This window comes from Anomaloglossus baeobatrachus, chromosome 5 (genome assembly GCF_048569485.1).
Source record: "Anomaloglossus baeobatrachus isolate aAnoBae1 chromosome 5, aAnoBae1.hap1, whole genome shotgun sequence".
Lineage (NCBI taxonomy): Eukaryota > Metazoa > Chordata > Amphibia > Anura > Aromobatidae > Anomaloglossus > Anomaloglossus baeobatrachus.
This window is the reverse complement of record NC_134357.1, coordinates 181,111,659-181,131,613: the sequence shown is the minus strand read 5'-3', so window position 1 is coordinate 181,131,613 and position 19,955 is coordinate 181,111,659. Positions and strand designations below refer to the sequence as shown.

At 42.1% G+C, this 19,955-nt stretch overlaps 1 protein-coding gene across 1 annotated transcript in view; it reads left to right on the top strand.

Moving 5' to 3' along the window:
* SH2D4B (SH2 domain containing 4B) overlaps window positions 1-19,955 on the top strand; it is a 524,447-nt gene that overhangs the window by 108,560 nt on the left and 395,932 nt on the right. The window lies entirely within an intron of this gene.

Below are 19,955 nucleotides of genomic sequence, written 5' to 3'. Positions count from 1 at the left end.
CTCATGATTACCCAACAAGCCACCCGGCTCCAGGGCTGTTGGAAGAGTTGGATACAGCGCCAGATGATGGCGCTTCTATGAGAGCGCCATTTTCTGGGACGGCTGCGGACTGAAATCCGCAGCAGAGGCGCCCACAAACCTCGGGCTAACCTGTGCTGCGGATTCCAATCCCCAGCTGCCTAGTTGTACCCGGCTGGACACAAAAATAGGGCGAAGCCCACGTCATTTGTTTTTTAATTATTTCATGAAATAAGTGAAATAATTAAAAAAAACGGGCTTCCCTATATTTTTGGTTCCCAGCCGGGTACAAATAGGCAACTGGGGGTTGGAGGCAGCCCGTGGCTGCCAGCTGTACCTGGCTAGCATACAAAAATATGGCGAAGCCCACGTCATTTTTTTGGTGGGCAAAAAACTTCTGCATACAGTCCTGGATGGAGTATGCTGAGCCTTGTAGTTCTGCAGCTGCTGTCTGCTCTTCTCCATACAGACAGACAGCAGCTGCAGAACTACAAGGCTCAGCATACTCCATCCAGGACTGTATGCAGAAGTTTTTTGCCCCCTGAAAAAATTATGTGGCTTCGCCATATTTTTGTATGCTAGCCAGGTACAGCAGGCAGGTACGGCTGCCCCCAACCCCCAGTTGCCTATTTGTACCCGGCTGGGAACCAAAAATAAAGGGAAGCCCTTTTTTTATTATTTCATGAATTTCATGAAATAATTAGAAAACAAATGACGTAGGCTTTGCCCCATTTTTGTGTCCAGCCAGGTACAACTAGGCAGCTGGGATTGGAATCCGCACCACCGGTTGGCCTGAGCTTTCTGGGCCCCACTGCTGCGAATTGCAGTCTGCAGCCACCTCAGAAAATGGCATTTTCATAGAAGCGCCATCTTCTGGCGCTGTATCCAACTCTTCCAGCACCTGCCTGCTATACCTGGCTAGCATACAAAAATATGGCGAAGCTCACGTCCTTTTTTTGTAGCTTTTTGGCAAAAAAAAAAAAAATGCTTCCCTGGATTTTCCATTGCCAGTGAAGGTAACACCAAGCAGTGGGGGTTAGCAGCCAGTAGCTGCTTGGATTACCCTTAGCTAGCAATACAAAAAATGCAGTGGGAGCTAACATATATTTTTTTTAATTATTTATTTAAATAACTAAAAATAAAATGGGCTTCCCTGTATTTTGATTGCTGGACATCACAGTGCTGTAAAAATAAATCTTTAAAAAAATGACGTAGCGCTCCGCGGTATTTTTGATTCTCAGCGCAGATAAAGCAGACAGCTATGGGTTGCCACCCCCATCTGCCTGCCGTTACCTTGGTTGGCAATCAAAATACAGAGAAGCCCATTAATTTTTTCTATTTAAAAAATAGTTAAAAAAAAAAAATGACGTTGGGTCCCCCCATTTTTGATAGCCAGCTAGGGTAAAGCAGACGGCTGTAGCCTGAAAACCACAGCTGGCAGCTTTACCGTGGTTGGGGATCCAATGTGGAGGTCCCCTCAGGCTCTTTTTTATAATTATTTTATAAATATTAATAATTACACAATAAAAGTAGGGGACCCCCCAAATTGGATCACCAGCCAAGGTAAAGCGGACAGCTGTGGTCTGGTATTCTCAGGGTGGGAAGGTCCATAGTTATTGGGCCTTCACAGCCTAAATATAGCAGGCCGCAGGCACCCCAGACGTGGCGCATCCACTAGATGCGCCAATCCTGGCGCTTCACCCCAGCTCATCCCGTGCCCTGGTGCAGTGGCAAACGGGGTAATAAATCGGGTTGATACTAGCTGTAAAGTCACCTGAGATCAAGCCCAGCAGTTTGTGATGTCATGGCGTCTATTAGATACCCAACATCATAAACTGTCAGTACTAACAAAAACAAAAAATCGACAAAAGAAATTTATTTGAAAAAACAGTCCCCAAAACATTTCCTCTTTCACCAATTTATTGTAAGAAAAAAAATAAAGGGGTCCCACGACGACTCTGGACCGTCTAGAATATGGGGGGGAGACACTCAGGGAACGTATCCCCCATTTTCTAGGAGTGCGGACCCTTCATGTGAGGAGTGTGGGTGCAATGAATCTGCACTCACTCTCCCCGGGTCCACAGCAGCAGAGTCCATGTCGTAATGGTTGCTACCAAAGCTGCAATGCCCTGCTCATGAGGTAAGGGCATGCCTAATCAGGAGAACTACTGTAGAGGAAGCTCTGCTCACTGGTATATAGGTGCTCAGAGGTAATAATAGATAAAATTAGTGAGTAACCTCGGCACTCTATATCTCCCAGACTAAGTCAGTAAGTCACAATGGATAGTAATGCAAAATCACTCTTTATTGGTCCGTATTAAGAAATTTTTTTTTTCATAAGCATATATGTTTTTGTCCAAAACAAGTTACAAATGACGTTTCGGCCTGAGCCTTCGTCAGATTGGACTTATCTGCATGTAATCATGAAAAATGACAATAATCAGTATCACATAAGAGTGAGAGAACAATAACATAAACTCGAACAATGTAGAGGTACAATTGGGATGCAGCAAAAAAATTGCAACACAGCAAGAAATGAAACACATGATACAAATGTCATAATACAGTACAAGGACAATATAGTAATGACAAATATGGGGTCAGAGTAGACTTAGACAGCTCTGGTACGAAAGAGATGTCAATCATAAAGTAACATGTGCAGTAGGTGTAGAGCTACACTATGCATGGCAGAGCTAATGGGTAGACCGACCATAGAAAAAGTAGAGAAAAAGTGGAGAATAAGTGGAACATAAGAGGAGAAAAAGTGGAGAAAAAGTGGAGAAAAAAGTGGAGAAAAAGTGGAGAAAAAGTGGAGAAAAAGTGGAGAAAAAGTGGAGAAAAAGTGGAGATTAAGAGGAGAAAAAGTGGAGAAAAAAGTGGAGAAAAAGTGGAGAAAAAGTGGAGCATAAGTGGAGAAAAAGTGGAGAAAAAGTGGAGAAAAAGTGGAGCATAAGAGGAGAAAAAGTGGAGAAAAAAGTGGAGAAAAAGTGGAGAAAAAGTGGAGCATAAGAGGAGAAAAAGTGGAGAAAAAGTGGAGAAAAAGTGGAGCATAAGAGGAGAAAAAGTGGAGAAAAAGTGGAGAAAAAGTGGAGCATAAGAGGAGAAAAAGTGGAGATTAAGAGGAGAAAAAGTGGAGAAAAAGTGGAGCATAAGAGGAGAAAAAGTGGAGAAAAAGTGGAGAAAAAGTGGAGAAAAAGTGGAGAAAAAGTGGAGCATAAGAGGAGAAAAAGTGGAGATTAAGAGGAGAAAAAGTGGAGAAAAAGTGGAGAAAAAGTGGAGAAAAAGTGGAGCATAAGAGGAGAAAAAGTGGAGAAAAAAGTGGAGAAAAAGTGGAGAAAAAGTGGAGAAAAAGTGGAGATTAAGAGGAGAAAAAGTGGAGCATAAGAGGAGAAAAAGTGGAGAAAAAAGTGGAGAAAAAGTGGAGAAAGTGGAGAAAAAAATGGAGAAAAAGTGGAGAAAAAGTGGAGAAAAAGTGGAGAATAAGAGGAGAAAAAGTGGAGAAAAAGTGGAGAAAAAGTGGAGAATAAGAGGAGAAAAAGTGGAGAATAAGTGGAGAAAAAAATGGAGAAAAAGTGGAGAAAAAGTGGAGAAGAAGTGGAGCATAAGAGGAGAAAAAGTGGAGAAAAAGTGGAGAAAAAGTGGAGAAAAAGTGGAGCATAAGAGGAGAAAAAGTGGAGAAAAAAGTGGAGAAAAAGTGGAGAAAAAGTGGAGCATAAGAGGAGAAAAAGTGGAGAAAAAGTGGAGAAAAAGTGGAGCATAAGAGGAGAAAAAGTGGAGAAAAAGTGGAGAAAAAGTGGAGCATAAGAGGAGAAAAAGTGGAGAAAAAGTGGAGAAAAAAGTGGAGAAAAAGTGGAGAAAAAGTGGAGAAAAAGTGGAGAAAAAGTGGAGATTAAGAGGAGAAAAAGTGGAGAAAAAGTGGAGAAAAAGTGGAGCATAAGAGGAGAAAAAGTGGAGAAAAAAGTGGAGAAAACGTGGAGAAAACGTGGAGAAAAAGTGGAGAAAAAGTGGAGAAAAAGTGGAGCATAAGAGGAGAAAAAGTGGAGAAAAAGTGGAGAAAAAAGTGGAGAAAAAGTGGAGAAAAAGTGGAGAAAAAGTGGAGAAAAAGTGGAGATTAAGAGGAGAAAAAGTGGAGAAAAAGTGGAGAAAAAGTGGAGCATAAGAGGAGAAAAAGTGGAGAAAAAAGTGGAGAAAACGTGGAGAAAACGTGGAGAAAAAGTGGAGAAAAAGTGGAGCATAAGAGGAGAAAAAGTGGAGAAAAAAGTGGAGAAAACGTGGAGAAAAAGTGGAGAAAAAGTGGAGAAAAAGTGGAGCATAAGAGGAGGAAAAGTGGAGATTAAGAGGAGAAAAAGTGGAGAAAAAGTGGAGAAAAAGTGGAGAAAAAGTGGAGAAAAAGTGGAGCATAAGAGGAGAAAAAGTGGAGAAAAAAGTGGAGAAAAAGTGGAGAAAAAGTGGAGAAAAAGTGGAGATTAAGAGGAGAAAAAGTGGAGCATAAGAGGAGAAAAAGTGGAGAAAAAAGTGGAGAAAAAGTGGAGAAAGTGGAGAAAAAAATGGAGAAAAAGTGGAGAAAAAGTGGAGAAAAAGTGGAGAATAAGAGGAGAAAAAGTGGAGAAAAAGTTGAGAAAAAGTGGAGAATAAGAGGAGAAAAAGTGGAGAATAAGTGGAGAAAAAAATGGAGAAAAAGTGGAGAAAAAGTGGAGAAAAAGTGGAGCATAAGAGGAGAAAAAGTGGAGAAAAAGTGGAGAAAAAGTGGAGAAAAAGTGGAACATAAGAGGAGAAAAAGTGGAGAAAAAAGTGGAGAAAAAGTGGAGAAAAAGTGGAGCATAAGAGGAGAAAAAGTGGAGAAAAAGTGGAGAAAAAGTGGAGCATAAGAGGAGAAAAAGTGGAGAAAAAGTGGAGAAAAAGTGGAGAAAAAGTGGAGCATAAGAGGAGAAAAAGTGGAGAAAAAGTGGAGAAAAAAGTGGAGAAAAAGTGGAGAAAAAGTGGAGAAAAAGTGGAGATTAAGAGGAGAAAAAGTGGAGAAAAAGTGGAGAAAAAGTGGAGCATAAGAGGAGAAAAAGTGGAGAAAAAAGTGGAGAAAACGTGGAGAAAACGTGGAGAAAAAGTGGAGAAAAAGTGGAGAAAAAGTGGAGCATAAGAGGAGAAAAAGTGGAGAAAAAAGTGGAGAAAACGTGGAGAAAAAGTGGAGAAAAAGTGGAGAAAAAGTGGAGCATAAGAGGAGAAAAAGTGGAGATTAAGAGGAGAAAAAGTGGAGAAAAAAGTGGAGAAAAAGTGGAGAAAAAGTGGAGATTAAGAGGAGAAAAAGTGGAGCATAAGAGGAGAAAAAGTGGAGAAAAAAGTGGAGAAAAAGTGGAGAAAGTGGAGAAAAAAATGGAGAAAAAGTGGAGAAAAAGTGGAGAAAAAGTGGAGAATAAGAGGAGAAAAAGTGGAGAAAAAGTGGAGAAAAAGTGGAGAATAAGAGGAGAAAAAGTGGAGAATAAGTGGAGAGAAAGTGGAGAAAAAAATGGAGAAAAAGTGGAACACCCTTTGGTACCTTTCATGTGGCACTAAGGGGTGCTTAGCTTTGTATTTAGCCAAAAAAATGAAAAAAAAATGACATAGGGTTCCCCCTAGTTTTGTAGCCAGCTAGGGTAAAGCAGACGGCTGCAGCCTGCAGACCACAGTTGGCAACCTCACCTTGGCTGGTAATCCAAAACTGAGGGCACCCCACGCTGTTATTTTAAATTAAATAAATAATTAAAAAAAAAAACACGTAGGGGTCCCCCAAAATTGGATCACCAGCCAAGGTAAAGCAGACAGCTGGGGCCTGATATTCTCAGACTAGGGAGGTCCATGGTTATTGGAATCTCCCCAGCCTAAAAATAGCAGGCCGCAGCCGCCCCAGAAGTGGCGCATCCATTAGATGCGCCAATCCTGGTGCTTCGCCCCAGCTCATCCCGCGCCCTGGTGCGGTGGCAAACGGGGTAATATTTGGGGTTAATACCAGATGTGTAATGTCAATGAAAGGTTAAAGGGAATAACAAATGGGGTTCCCATCAAGTAAAAACGGCCACTCAGTATGACATAATGAATAAAGAAGAGAAGAAAACTGAGTTTCATGAGGCCTTGCATAATCAAAGACAGATGCGTCAATATTAATCATAAGTTATTTATTAGAAAACACAAAATAGGGGCACTGTCATGTAAAAATACATATAAAATACAGACAATGTTTGGAAAGGGAACGGGAAAATCCCATACTAGGACCTCAACAACATCCTTTTGTGTTAGAAAGTATTGGCTCCAGTTTTACTATATAATGGTGTCCCAACCAATCAATATGCAAGAAAGAGCCCAGCAGGGCACACATAGTAAGGGAACCATAAAACCTTATACATTACTAGAGCAGTGCTTACCCATATATGTTGTCAATATGGATGTCGTGTCAGTGGTCCAGGTGATGGTGGGGGAAGCCCCGACGCGTTTCGCAGACCAGCTTCCTCGGGGGGCAGTGTGACCATGTATAGTGAACCCCATGTATATATAGTGTGGTGGGAATGATGTCTAATTGCCGCCGTTTGTAGCGCCGCATGCGCTGTGACGTGTCCGAGTCCCGCGCGTCACTTCCGGAGCTCCCAGCGGAAGTGACGTTCACAAAGGGACGTCACCGCACGCTGGACGGAGCTTCCTCAGCACGCGCGAGATCTCGGGCAGCACAGGGCACGCGAATCACATGCGGCCATCTTGGATATTGGCAGATCCATATATGGGTAAGGAGCACTGCCCACAATACATATAACACTGCAGTTGTAAGAGCAGCATATTCTACAATTTATAGGGAGATACATTCATCGGAGCACAGTACTCAAAAGTACCCTGACCTGGTATATGTCCGTCATCATCCTTAAGGATATGTCTAAAAATACAAGTGTATATAACGCTGAGTTTGATCACCCGACAGGGGCATAACAAGTAAGTACCCCATAAACATCATGTGTCAAACAATGATTTATTTGATACTACAGGTACAGAGCAAACACCTGCTCAATCAAGGCGGACACAGACCAAAAAAAAGAGAGATGCCATCCCATCTCCCAAAGAAAGAGAATGGGTACATATATAGACATATATTTACAAGGGTGAATCCACACAATACTATCCATCCCCGTCATATATCACCTGAATGGGGCACGCAAAACGGAGAGGTAACCATAATTATAAACATATATATACCATACATATACACCCATATATATATGTATGATATTACAGTAATACAATAAAACACAGAATCACCCAATGCACATCATAGATATTTCAACCCGATACAGGCACAGGACCAAGAGAAGTGCATCACTATAGAAAAAGGGGAGCCACAAAGGGCTACCTCAAAAATTGTCATTTGACACCGAAGAATAGTTCATTAGGTGAGTCGTACACAGTCATGGTCCTGTGCTAGATCGAGCGAGAATGCAAAGAAAAGGGGGGGGGGGGGGGGGGGGAAGATTTTTTTAAAAATATATATAATCTTCTATGTAAATGAATTCGTGTCAGCGTGTCCTCCCAACATTTCAATTCCATACTACTTAACTCACAAACATATGTAAGTCAATATTCCATATCAGGAAGGAGACGCAGACACAAACCCACAAACACAGATTACCCCCACATATTAACATCAATTAAAGTACATCATTTATTGATGGGTCTGTGTAGAAAAAAGGGGATACATATACAACGGAGGAAATCCATGGTCGTTATTGCCACACAAGGCACGATCCAACGGAGGGAAGGTCCAGGCACAAAGATTCGCCAAAGAAGACATCCTAAGGTGTTCACTCACAGGGGTCCAAGATACAGGTCACATCTCATAAAAAGGAAAGAACGGAAAGGGAAAAGTTAAAAACACATAAAACTAAAAAAGCGGAACACACACAATGAACCGCTCCCAGAGAGACGAAGAGCAAATTACAAAAATGAAGAGAAACTCATCTTCTCATTTAAGCCAATGGGTGTCATGGTCCCAAGTCTGACAATCCAGTTACATTCACGTTGAGAGAGCATCCTGGTGTAGTCGCCACCTCTTGTCCCCAGATGAACCACGTCAATACCTCTCACCCTAAATTTCCCAGGATTACAACCATGTTCTAACTTATGGTGTCGAGGTAGGGTCTTCAGCTGGGGATCATCGAGGTCAAGGTCAGCCGCCGCCAAGATGCCTCTCACGTGTTCTCGCGTACGGAATCTTAACTCGCGAGTGGTAAGTCCTATATATATTCTGCCACATCCACATGTGGCATAATATATAACATTGGCTGTGCGACAGGTAATATGGTGTTGAATCAGGAATTCATTTTTGCCGTCCGCTGATGTGAAGGATAATGCCTTCACCATATTGCGGCAGGCAACACATGTCCCGCATGGAAAGAACCCTTTTAACGGTTCCCCCCCACCAAAAATGCGAGGTATTGGAGCCACATAATGACTCCGAACCAACTTATCCCGCAAGTTGGGTGCACGCCGAGATGTTATTAGAGGACCAGATGGTAAAAGAGCCCCAATGGATGGATCTATTTTCAAGACACCCCAATGACGTCTTAATATTGTACACATCTCCTGCCACCGATCATTAAGAGTAGAGATGAAACGAACAGGCGGGTGAGACTCTTCTTTCTGTTTTGATTTAGGAATCAATAAATCAGTACGTAAGGTATTCTGAGCACGCCTGAATCCACGGCGCACACTCCTCTCACTATACCCCCTGGATTTAAATCTCTCCCGAAGATCTTGGGCCTGTTCTCTAAAGAGAGTATCAGTAGAACATACTCTCCTAGCCCTCAGGTATTGACCTATCGGGATTGCAGAGACCGTGGAGGGAGTGTGCGCCGAAGACGCGTGAAACAGACTGTTTACTGAAGTTTCTTTACGACATATAGTCGTTTGGATAGAGCAGTCAGGATGTATCATGATTCGAATATCTAAAAAATCAATACATTTTTCATCACATTTAAAAGTAAGTTTAATGTTCAAATCATTACTATTTAAATCATGAATAAATAAAGAAAAATCTGAAAAAGTGCCCTTCCAAAAAATCAAAATGTCGTCAATAAAACGGAGCCAGCACTGCGCATGGGATACGGCGGGCACGCCCTCGCCAAACACCTCCCTCTCCCAGTATCCCAGGAAGAGGTTTGCGTACGAAGGCGCGCACGCCGCGCCCATCGCAGTGCCCCGCTCCTGTAAAAAGAAACGATCCTTAAACAATAAATAATTATGTGTCAAAATAAAAGAAAGTAATTCCAGAATTAATTCGACCATTGATACATCCAGACTGCTCATCTCCAAGAAGAATCTCACCGCCCGAAGTCCATGTTCGTGTCCTATCGAGGAGTATAGTGACTCGACGTCAACCGTGGCCAATATAACGTCAGGGTCCACAAAGATCCCATCTATCTGACGCAGGACGTCCATGGTGTCCCTGACATAGGAGGTCAAAGTCTGAACCAAGGGATGCAGGTAATATTCAATGAACCTGCATACCGGCTCAGACAGCCCCCCAATGCCAGAGACAATGGGACGCCCCGGGGGGACCAGGGGGTCTTTGTGGACTTTGGGGAGCAAATAGAATGTAGGTATTTTAGGGTCCTTTACTAGTAGTCCATCCATGATTTTTTTGGGGATAATCCCTTTTTGAAAAGCCAGGTCAATAATTGCAAAGAGATCCACCATATAGCTGTTAGTCGGGTTGGAGGCAAGGGAGGAATATGATGCTTTATCCCTCAGTTGTCTGAAGGCTTCCCGTTCGTACATCCTAATGGGCCAAATTACCACATTTCCCCCCTTATCTGCCGGTTTGATGACGACCCCCGGCAGATTTTTTAATTCCCTTAAGGCTTTCCTCTGTCCAGCCGTCAAGTTATCCCTCCTCCTAACACTGCCATCCAAAGTTTTCAAATCGTTGGCCACTAATTTATGAAAAATCTCGACGGCTGGGCACAGGGAAAAGGGGGGAAAAGTGGTCGACCTCGGGTAGATGGATTTAGGGAAATTGTGCGCCTTCGTACGCAAACCTCTTCCTGGGATACTGGGAGAGGGAGGTGTTTGGCGAGGGCGTGCCCGCCGTATCCCATGCGCAGTGCTGGCTCCGTTTTATTGACGACATTTTGATTTTTTGGAAGGGCACTTTTTCAGATTTTTCTTTATTTATTCATGATTTAAATAGTAATGATTTGAACATTAAACTTACTTTTAAATGTGATGAAAAATGTATTGATTTTTTAGATATTCGAATCATGATACATCCTGACTGCTCTATCCAAACGACTATATGTCGTAAAGAAACTTCAGTAAACAGTCTGTTGCACGCGTCTTCGGCGCACACTCCCTCCACGGTCTCTGCAATCCCGATAGGTCAATACCTGAGGGCTAGGAGAGTATGTTCTACTGATACTCTCTTTAGAGAACAGGCCCAAGATCTTCGGGAGAGATTTAAATCCAGGGGGTATAGTGAGAGGAGTGTGCGCCGTGGATTCAGGCGTGCTCAGAATACCTTACGTACTGATTTATTGATTCCTAAATCAAAACAGAAAGAAGAGTCTCACCCGCCTGTTCGTTTCATCTCTACTCTTAATGATCGGTGGCAGGAGATGTGTACAATATTAAGACGTCATTGGGGTGTCTTGAAAATAGATCCATCCATTGGGGCTCTTTTACCATCTGGTCCTCTAATAACATCTCGGCGTGCACCCAACTTGCGGGATAAGTTGGTTCGGAGTCATTATGTGGCTCCAATACCTCGCATTTTTGGTGGGGGGGAACCGTTAAAAGGGTTCTTTCCATGCGGGACATGTGTTGCCTGCCGCAATATGGTGAAGGCATTATCCTTCACATCAGCGGACGGCAAAAATGAATTCCTGATTCAACACCATATTACCTGTCGCACAGCCAATGTTATATATTATGCCACATGTGGATGTGGCAGAATATATATAGGACTTACCACTCGCGAGTTAAGATTCCGTACGCGAGAACACGTGAGAGGCATCTTGGCGGCGGCTGACCTTGACCTCGATGATCCCCAGCTGAAGACCCTACCTCGACACCATAAGTTAGAACATGGTTGTAATCCTGGGAAATTTAGGGTGAGAGGTATTGACGTGGTTCATCTGGGGACAAGAGGTGGCGACTACACCAGGATGCTCTCTCAACGTGAATGTAACTGGATTGTCAGACTTGGGACCATGACACCCATTGGCTTAAATGAGAAGATGAGTTTCTCTTCATTTTTGTAATTTGCTCTTCGTCTCTCTGGGAGCGGTTCATTGTGTGTGTTCCGCTTTTTTAGTTTTATGTGTTTTTAACTTTTCCCTTTCCGTTCTTTCCTTTTTATGAGATGTGACCTGTATCTTGGACCCCTGTGAGTGAACACCTTAGGATGTCTTCTTTGGCGAATCTTTGTGCCTGGACCTTCCCTCCGTTGGATCGTGCCTTGTGTGGCAATAACGACCATGGATTTCCTCCGTTGTATATGTATCCCCTTTTTTCTACACAGACCCATCAATAAATGATGTACTTTAATTGATGTTAATATGTGGGGGTAATCTGTGTTTGTGGGTTTGTGTCTGCGTCTCCTTCCTGATATGGAATATTGACTTACATATGTTTGTGAGTTAAGTAGTATGGAATTGAAATGTTGGGAGGACACGCTGACACGAATTCATTTACATAGAAGATTATATATATTTTTAAAAAAATCTTTCCCCCCCCCCCCCCCCTTTTCTTTGCATTCTCGCTCGATCTAGCACAGGACCATGACTGTGTACGACTCACCTAATGAACTATTCTTCGGTGTCAAATGACAATTTTTGAGGTAGCCCTTTGTGGCTCCCCTTTTTCTATAGTGATGCACTTCTCTTGGTCCTGTGCCTGTATCGGGTTGAAATATCTATGATGTGCATTGGGTGATTCTGTGTTTTATTGTATTACTGTAATATCATACATATATATATGGGTGTATATGTATGGTATATATATGTTTATAATTATGGTTACCTCTCCGTTTTGCGTGCCCCATTCAGGTGATATATGACGGGGATGGATAGTATTGTGTGGATTCACCCTTGTAAATATATGTCTATATATGTACCCATTCTCTTTCTTTGGGAGATGGGATGGCATCTCTCTTTTTTTTGGTCTGTGTCCGCCTTGATTGAGCAGGTGTTTGCTCTGTACCTGTAGTATCAAATAAATCATTGTTTGACACATGATGTTTATGGGGTACTTACTTGTTATGCCCCTGTCGGGTGATCAAACTCAGCGTTATATACACTTGTATTTTTAGACATATCCTTAAGGATGATGACGGACATATACCAGGTCAGGGTACTTTTGAGTACTGTGCTCCGATGAATGTATCTCCCTATAAATTGTAGAATATGCTGCTCTTACAACTGCAGTGTTATATGTATTGTGGGCAGTGCTCCTTACCCATATATGGATCTGCCAATATCCAAGATGGCCGCACGTGATTCGCGTGCCCTGTGCTGCCCGAGATCTCGCGCGTGCTGAGGAAGCTCCGTCCAGCGTGCGGTGACGTCCCTTTGTGAACGTCACTTCCGCTGGGAGCTCCGGAAGTGACGCGCGGGACTCGGACACGTCACAGCGCATGCGGCGCTACAAACGGCGGCAATTAGACATCATTCCCACCACACTATATATACATGGGGTTCACTATACATGGTCACACTGCCCCCCGAGGAAGCTGGTCTGCGAAACGCGTCGGGGCTTCCCCCACCATCACCTGGACCACTGACACGACATCCATATTGACAACATATATGGGTAAGCACTGCTCTAGTAATGTATAAGGTTTTATGGTTCCCTTACTATGTGTGCGCTGCTGGGCTCTTTCTTGCATATTGATAGGTTGGGACACCATTATATAGTAATACTGGAGCCAATACTTTCTAACACAATAGGATGTTGTTGAGGTCCTAGTATGGGATTTTCCCGTTCCCTTTCCAAACATTGTCTGTATTTTATATGTATTTTTACATGACAGTGCCCCTATTTTGTGTTTTCTAATAAATAACTTATGATTAATATTGACGCATCTGTCTTTGATTATGCAAGGCCTCATGAAACTCAGTTTTCTTCTCTTCTTTATTCAGATGTGTAATGTCACCTGGCATCAAGCCCTGGGGTTGGTGAGGTCAGGCGTCTATCAGATACCCGACATCACCAACCCAGTCAGTAATAAAAAAAAAATACACGACAAACACATTTTTATTTGAAAAAACACTCCCCAAAACATTCCCTCTTTAACCAATTTATTAGATTGAAAAACAAATCCAGGTCTGGTGTAATCCAAGGGGTTGCCATGACGATGCACACTGTCCCAGTCAATGAAGAGCAGGATGTTCCCCATTGGCTGGGAGAGCAGTGCAGTGACCTGAGCTAACATCAATGGGTCAGCCCAGGTCACTGCAGGGGGGTGACAAGTGCTGCTGTCAGTGAGGTACATTACCTGCGCTGATCTCCAGCACACTGACAGCCCCTGTCACTGAGGTCAATGACCGGCGCCTTCACATCAAGTATCGCGAGAGGTCCGTGACGTCACCGCCAGTGTCAGTCTCGGGTCGGAAGCGATAGGTGATGTGACAAGCGGCGGCCATGGAGGACAGTGACAGCGCTGAGGTCGGGATGGCGGGACTTCATCACCGCAGGTAAGCCGAGCGAGCGAGCGAGCGAGCGGGCGGGCGGGGCGGGCGGGCGGGGGGGGGGGGGGGGGTGGATGTGTGTGTGTGTGTGTGTTTGTGTATGTGTATGTATGTGTACATGCCGCGGGCAGGAGGGGGTGGAGCGAGCTGAGCGGGAAAGTGTGGGCTTCCTGCACGTAACTAAGATAAACATCGGGTTACTAACCAAAGCGCTTTGCTTGGATACCCGATGTTTATCTTGGTTACCAGCTTGTGGCAGGCTGCCAGCGATGGCTCCTGCTCACTGTAGCTGTAAAAAGCCCTGCTTTTTGCTGCTAGAACCGTTCTCGAACGTATCTAGAACTATCGAGCTTTTAGCAAAAAGCTCGAGTTCTAGTTCGATCTCGAACAGCCCAAAAATCACTCGAGCCTAGAACTGGAGAACCATGAACCACGAACCGCGCTCAACTCTAATGGAGACGTTGCGAGACGCGGACTAATTTAGCACTTAACCGTCACTAAGCTCACTAATCATAAGCAGAAACCTGTGGGAAAAAAAGCGCATAGGGTCTTACCCTGACAAACAGGGGGTGTAATAAAGAGTAATCCTACTCACCAGTTAGAGTTGTGAAAGGCACAACTCCTGTAACCGCATATGTAGATCAACGGCAGCAGTACCCCGATTGGCAGACAACAGAGAGAGATAGCGGAGATGGGTTCTTAATAACCGCGCCAGAGATCCTAGATGTAAACTTGATCAATGTACACTTTATTTCGGCATAGGTCTACGCGTTTCAGGGGTCTCAGCCCCCTTCCTCAGGACCAGCAAGCACAAGATACATCAAATCTGCAAAGTCACATGCATACAGACAGTATATACCCAGTGGAAGATCAAAGAACCGCCCTCAAAAAGAAAAAAATCGGCGGGAAAAACATTTTTTTCTCCCTGCAAGGAGTGACGTGATCCGGTGGAAAAACCAAAGAAAAAGAACTGTATCGACAGCAACAGTCTCTTTGTTAATAAAATGACCAATGTAAATCAAAAAACAATTAAAAACCGTTGACATAAAATAAAAATGCATCATTGTTGAATAAAAAATGTATAACCATACATATATATGTGTTTATTGTGTCCCTCCCAGACCATATTAGAATTCACATTGCCGTAAGAAGGGTATAGAGCCCACACCTAATCGTGGTCAACAATCTTCCTGAGAACCAAGAAATGTGAAGCAGTTAGTCCACACAGCCAGATCGATGTGTGGTAAAAGTTCATGATATAAAGAAGGTGAAGAAACCATAGGAAAAAGGGATTTACTAAAAATGTGAAAAATAATAATTATATACGGAATGGCTGCTAGTGTCATGAAAAAGCAACATATATATCCCATAGAGTGATTAATAGTGTGCGCAAGACGAGTGCAAACCATAACTAAAAAAGCATATATGCATATATATACCCTACAACCTATCTATTAAAAAACCTATACGTGTAATAAACCCATATATAAAAAAAGGGTTTAGAACGAAAAAATTTTTTTTTTTTTTAATAAAACGGCCAAAAAGTATTGAGCCGAAAACAAGTGTATATATCTGTGTGAAAAAATCATGATATTACTATTAGACTGTGTGGTGAATATGATCAATCAGTAAAAGGAATAGGGTATACGAAAAAGGTAGGGGTGAATAGGAGTTCAGTGGCGTGGGAAAAAAACCAGGTGCGCATGCGTATAATCACGGGCAAGATAGGGGTGACGAGAGTTCAGAAGCGTGGGAAAAACCAAGGTGCGCATGCGTTAGATCAAAGACAAAGAGCCGGTGCAATGAATGAACCAATAAACTACAACTAGGGTGAGCAGAGTTCAAAGGATAGAGAGAAAATAAATAGAGAAGGAATAGGAAAGAAAGGAAAACTCAACTATAAGAAAAAGACTTTGAGATACAGTGCAAAAATTACACATATATATCTACATATGACGGACCTACCAAAAGATCCCGTATAATGAATTTGCTGAATAATCGGCAGAGAGTTTAACAGAAGGAAACACTATCCATCTGGATAAAAATATTAGACTCTGACCAAGAATAAGTTTAAAAATATATAGAGAAACCAATTAAAAACATAAGGAAAAAATCTATCAAAATATAATCAATTATCCATCTGGGCAACAACTAGCCTCTGATCCTACATGCCATAAAAATATTTTAACACATAAATAAAAAATTATAATAATACCCCATAAGCAATTGATGGACAATAACATAGCACGGATGGTAATCAGATAAAAATAGGTAAAACAATAATAAAAACTCAATAAGAACAGTCAAAACAATAAGACCAATGATAAATATTATATTAAAATATTAAAAGTTACAGTAATATAATTTAGAATAATAATATCTAGGTTACTCATGGAAAATATCCGTGATTTCGTTGAGACCCCTTGGTTTGAGAGTATCAAGCTTATATATCCAAAACGTTTCTTTTCTGTTTAGAACCTCCATTCGGTTATGGACATGTGGGGGAATATGCTCTATAGGGGTCACTTTAATCCTAGTAGCCTTTTTATGTTGCAAACTGATATGCCTAGATAGACCATGCAACATGAACCCAATCTTAATGTTGTGTCTATGTGAGTTGATACGATTATGAAGCGGCTGTATGGTCCTGCCCACATATCTCTTGCCACACTCGCATTCTATCAGATAAACCACATGATCTGTCTGGCAGGTAAGATGACTTTTAATGTTAAATTCCACCCCTCCTGGACTGAGGCCGAAATGTAACCTCCCATGCTGTATGTCGTTACAACATAAGCACTTCTTTACGCCACATTTGTATACCCCTATAGGTTTATAGGACATAGTGGTAGAAAGTTCCTCTTTTAACCTGCTTGGGGCTAACATATTTTTTAATGTGGGTGCTCTCCGATAAATGATCCCAGGAGTAACAGGCAGAACTCCCCTCAGGTAGGGATCATTCCTAAGAACATTCCAAAAAAAAAAAAAAAAAAAATTTTTTCGTTCTAAACCCTTTTTTATATATGGGTTTATTACACGTATAGGTTTTTAATAGATAGGTTGTAGGGTATATATATGCATATATGCTTTTTTAGTTATGGTTTGCGCTCGTCTTGCGCACACTATTAATCACTCTATGGGATATATATGTTGCTTTTTCATGACACTAGCAGCCATTCCGTATATAATTATTATTTTTCACATTTTTAGTAAATCCCTTTTTCCTATGGTTTCTTCACCTTCTTTATATCATGAACTTTTACCACACATCGATCTGGCTGTGTGGACTAACTGCTTCACATTTCTTGGTTCTCAGGAAGATTGTTGACCACAATTAGGTGTGGGTTCTATACCCTTCTTACGGCAATGTGAATTCTAATATGGTCTGGGACACAATAAACACATATATATGAATGGTTATACATTTTTTATTCAACAATGATGCATTTTTATTTTATGTCAACGGTTTTTAATTGTTTTTTGATTTACATTGGTCATTTTATTAACAAAGAGACTGTTGCTGTCGATACAGTTCTTTTTCTTTGGTTTTTCCACCGGATCACGTCACTCCTTGCAGGGAGAAAAAAATGTTTTTCCCGCCGATTTTTTTCTTTTTGAGGGCGGTTCTTTGATCTTCCACTGGGTATATACTGTCTGTATGCATGTGACTTTGCAGATTTGATGTATCTTGTGCTTGCTGGTCCTGAGGAAGGGGGCTGAGACCCCTGAAACGCGTAGACCTATGCCGAAATAAAGTGTACATTGATCAAGTTTACATCTAGGATCTCTGGCGCGGTTATTAAGAACCCATCTCCGCTATCTCTCTCTGTTGTCTGCCAATCGGGGTACTGCTGCCGTTGATCTACATATGCGGTTACAGGAGTTGTGCCTTTCACAACTCTAACTGGTGAGTAGGATTACTCTTTATTACACCCCCTGTTTGTCAGGGTAAGACCCTATGCGCTTTTTTTCCCACAGGTTTCTGCTTATGATTTATTATTGAATCTGGATACCGGTTCACTTTTTCCTGTGGTATAGCAGCAGAGGGTCCTTCCTCCGGTCCAGAAATGGAGTATTTTAACAACCGTATTTCGAACAGAGAAAAATTGATCCTACAAACAGTAGGTGCACCTAATGTTCATTATCCTGACTTGGACCTCGGTTTGCCGAATGTTTATTCGGATGAGGACACTAAGACTATGAAAAGTATGTTTCTGCGGTTAGAGGATTTACTAAAGGAGGAATTACGATTTGGGCTTGATGCCCGTTTTCTCACTATCTATATGGAAGAAAAACTGTGCCCAAGGGGCTTGAGAATTAAGCAGGACTCTCCTTTTCCGTTGGATGCTGTTTTTACATTAGAATGGAATGACAATCTATGGAAATGTATGCAGGGCATGTTACAATGCCTATACAAGAAAAGGAATAATATTGCGAGTGAAGCTACGGCTCGTATTAATGAACTGTATATAGAATTGACTAAATATAATTTGCACCCGGAGTTTAAAATACTCAATTCTGATATCAATACCAAACTGACTCAGATTGAGCAAGACTCTATCTATAGGAAATCAAGGAAGTTGCAACGTGATAGATCAGATATGATTTCTAATAACAATAAGGGTCCTGACATTTCAGCGGGGCCTAGAAGAATTGTCGGTCGGAGACCTAGCTCCACCAACAATTCCAGGAATTTTGTGAACAGTAAATTCCATAGAAAGAAATCAGATTCATTTCCAAAAAGGGCTACTGTTGATCCCTCCAGAGAGGGCCCTTTAATACCCCAGCCATCTGAAATAGCACAAGAACCCCCTCCCCAAAACCTGGCTACCACTTTAGTTCCTGATGAGGTGTTCTCAGGGAATGTGGCTGTGACTGAGAGCATTGTGGCCTTACCTCCCCCTATCAATCTGGGTACTGATTCCTCTATGTCTACTGTTAAACCCAGGGATTTTGAGGACACTAAGAGACAACTAGAGTCACTCAGGGTCCAAATAGAGAAAATTCGAAAGAATAGAGAATTTATTTCTGAGCCTGTGTCTGTGGATTCCCCTCCTCCAGGCGATGTATCATCTGACAAAGCCTTTATTGATCTTCTAGACCTGTCTACACATGAGGACTATATTCCTTTACCTTTCTCACAGGAGTCTGTAATGATTTCTACCTCTACTATTCCAAGAGAAGGTGTGCCTGAACGTTCAAGGGAGGCTACTATTATAGTGGACAATACCTCCAAGAATGACTCTTGTGTGCCTTTTTTACCCAGGGCCAAGGGCACACAGCCCAGCATTGCTTGTTTTCTCACACCAAGGGGGGAAAAAAGAAAAAATCCTATAGAGGAGCCAGGGCTGGTACCAGGATCCAGCAAAAAAGAAAGGAAAAATTTACAATAAAAGATAACATGAAGGGCATTTTCAACCTCTCTGGTTATACCTTATCTAAAATAGAAATCAGTGTTCTTAGAAAGGGGCTGTCCTTTTGTCCCACCAAATCTGCCAATGACTTTGATTTATATCTTGATTTTCAAAGGTTAATTAGGAAATTGACACTGACACGTCATTTCCAAATCAATAAATATAGTCCCCATGATGAGAACATGGTACAGGACAGTTTCCAGCACACTGATCTGAGACTAAAATCAGCGTTTTATCCTCTCCAGAGTAAGGGACACCATATTAAGACTGTTAATGATCTTGTACTATAGGATTTTAAGGAATTGCGGAATAAGAATTCTCCCGCAAAAATTAACCTTACCAGAGAAGAAAGATGCGCTCTTATGGCACTGAAAAATAACACTTCTCTTATTATTAAAAATGCTGACAAGGGAGGAGGAATTGTGATACAGGACAGAGATGCATACATCCGAGAGGCTCTAAGGAATCTGTCCAACCCCCTCCATTATGAGATTACTGATATAACTACTTACAATCAGTCTGTTCTAGATTACCGTGCCCTGATACAGAGGGCTATTACTATGGGGGTCCTAAATAAACACGAGAGCAAATTCCTTGAAGTTAAAAATCCGAGGGTAGCGTTCTATTACCATCTACCCAAAATACATAAATGCCTCCACAATCCCCCAGGCAGACCCATCATATCAGGGATTGGGTCTCTGACCGAGAATCTGGCTGCATATGTAGATCAGATCATGAGACCACATGTTATTAATCTCAGGAGTTACCTGAGGGATTCCACACATCTGATTAATACTATTAAAGATGTGAGTTGGATGGACTCATACTG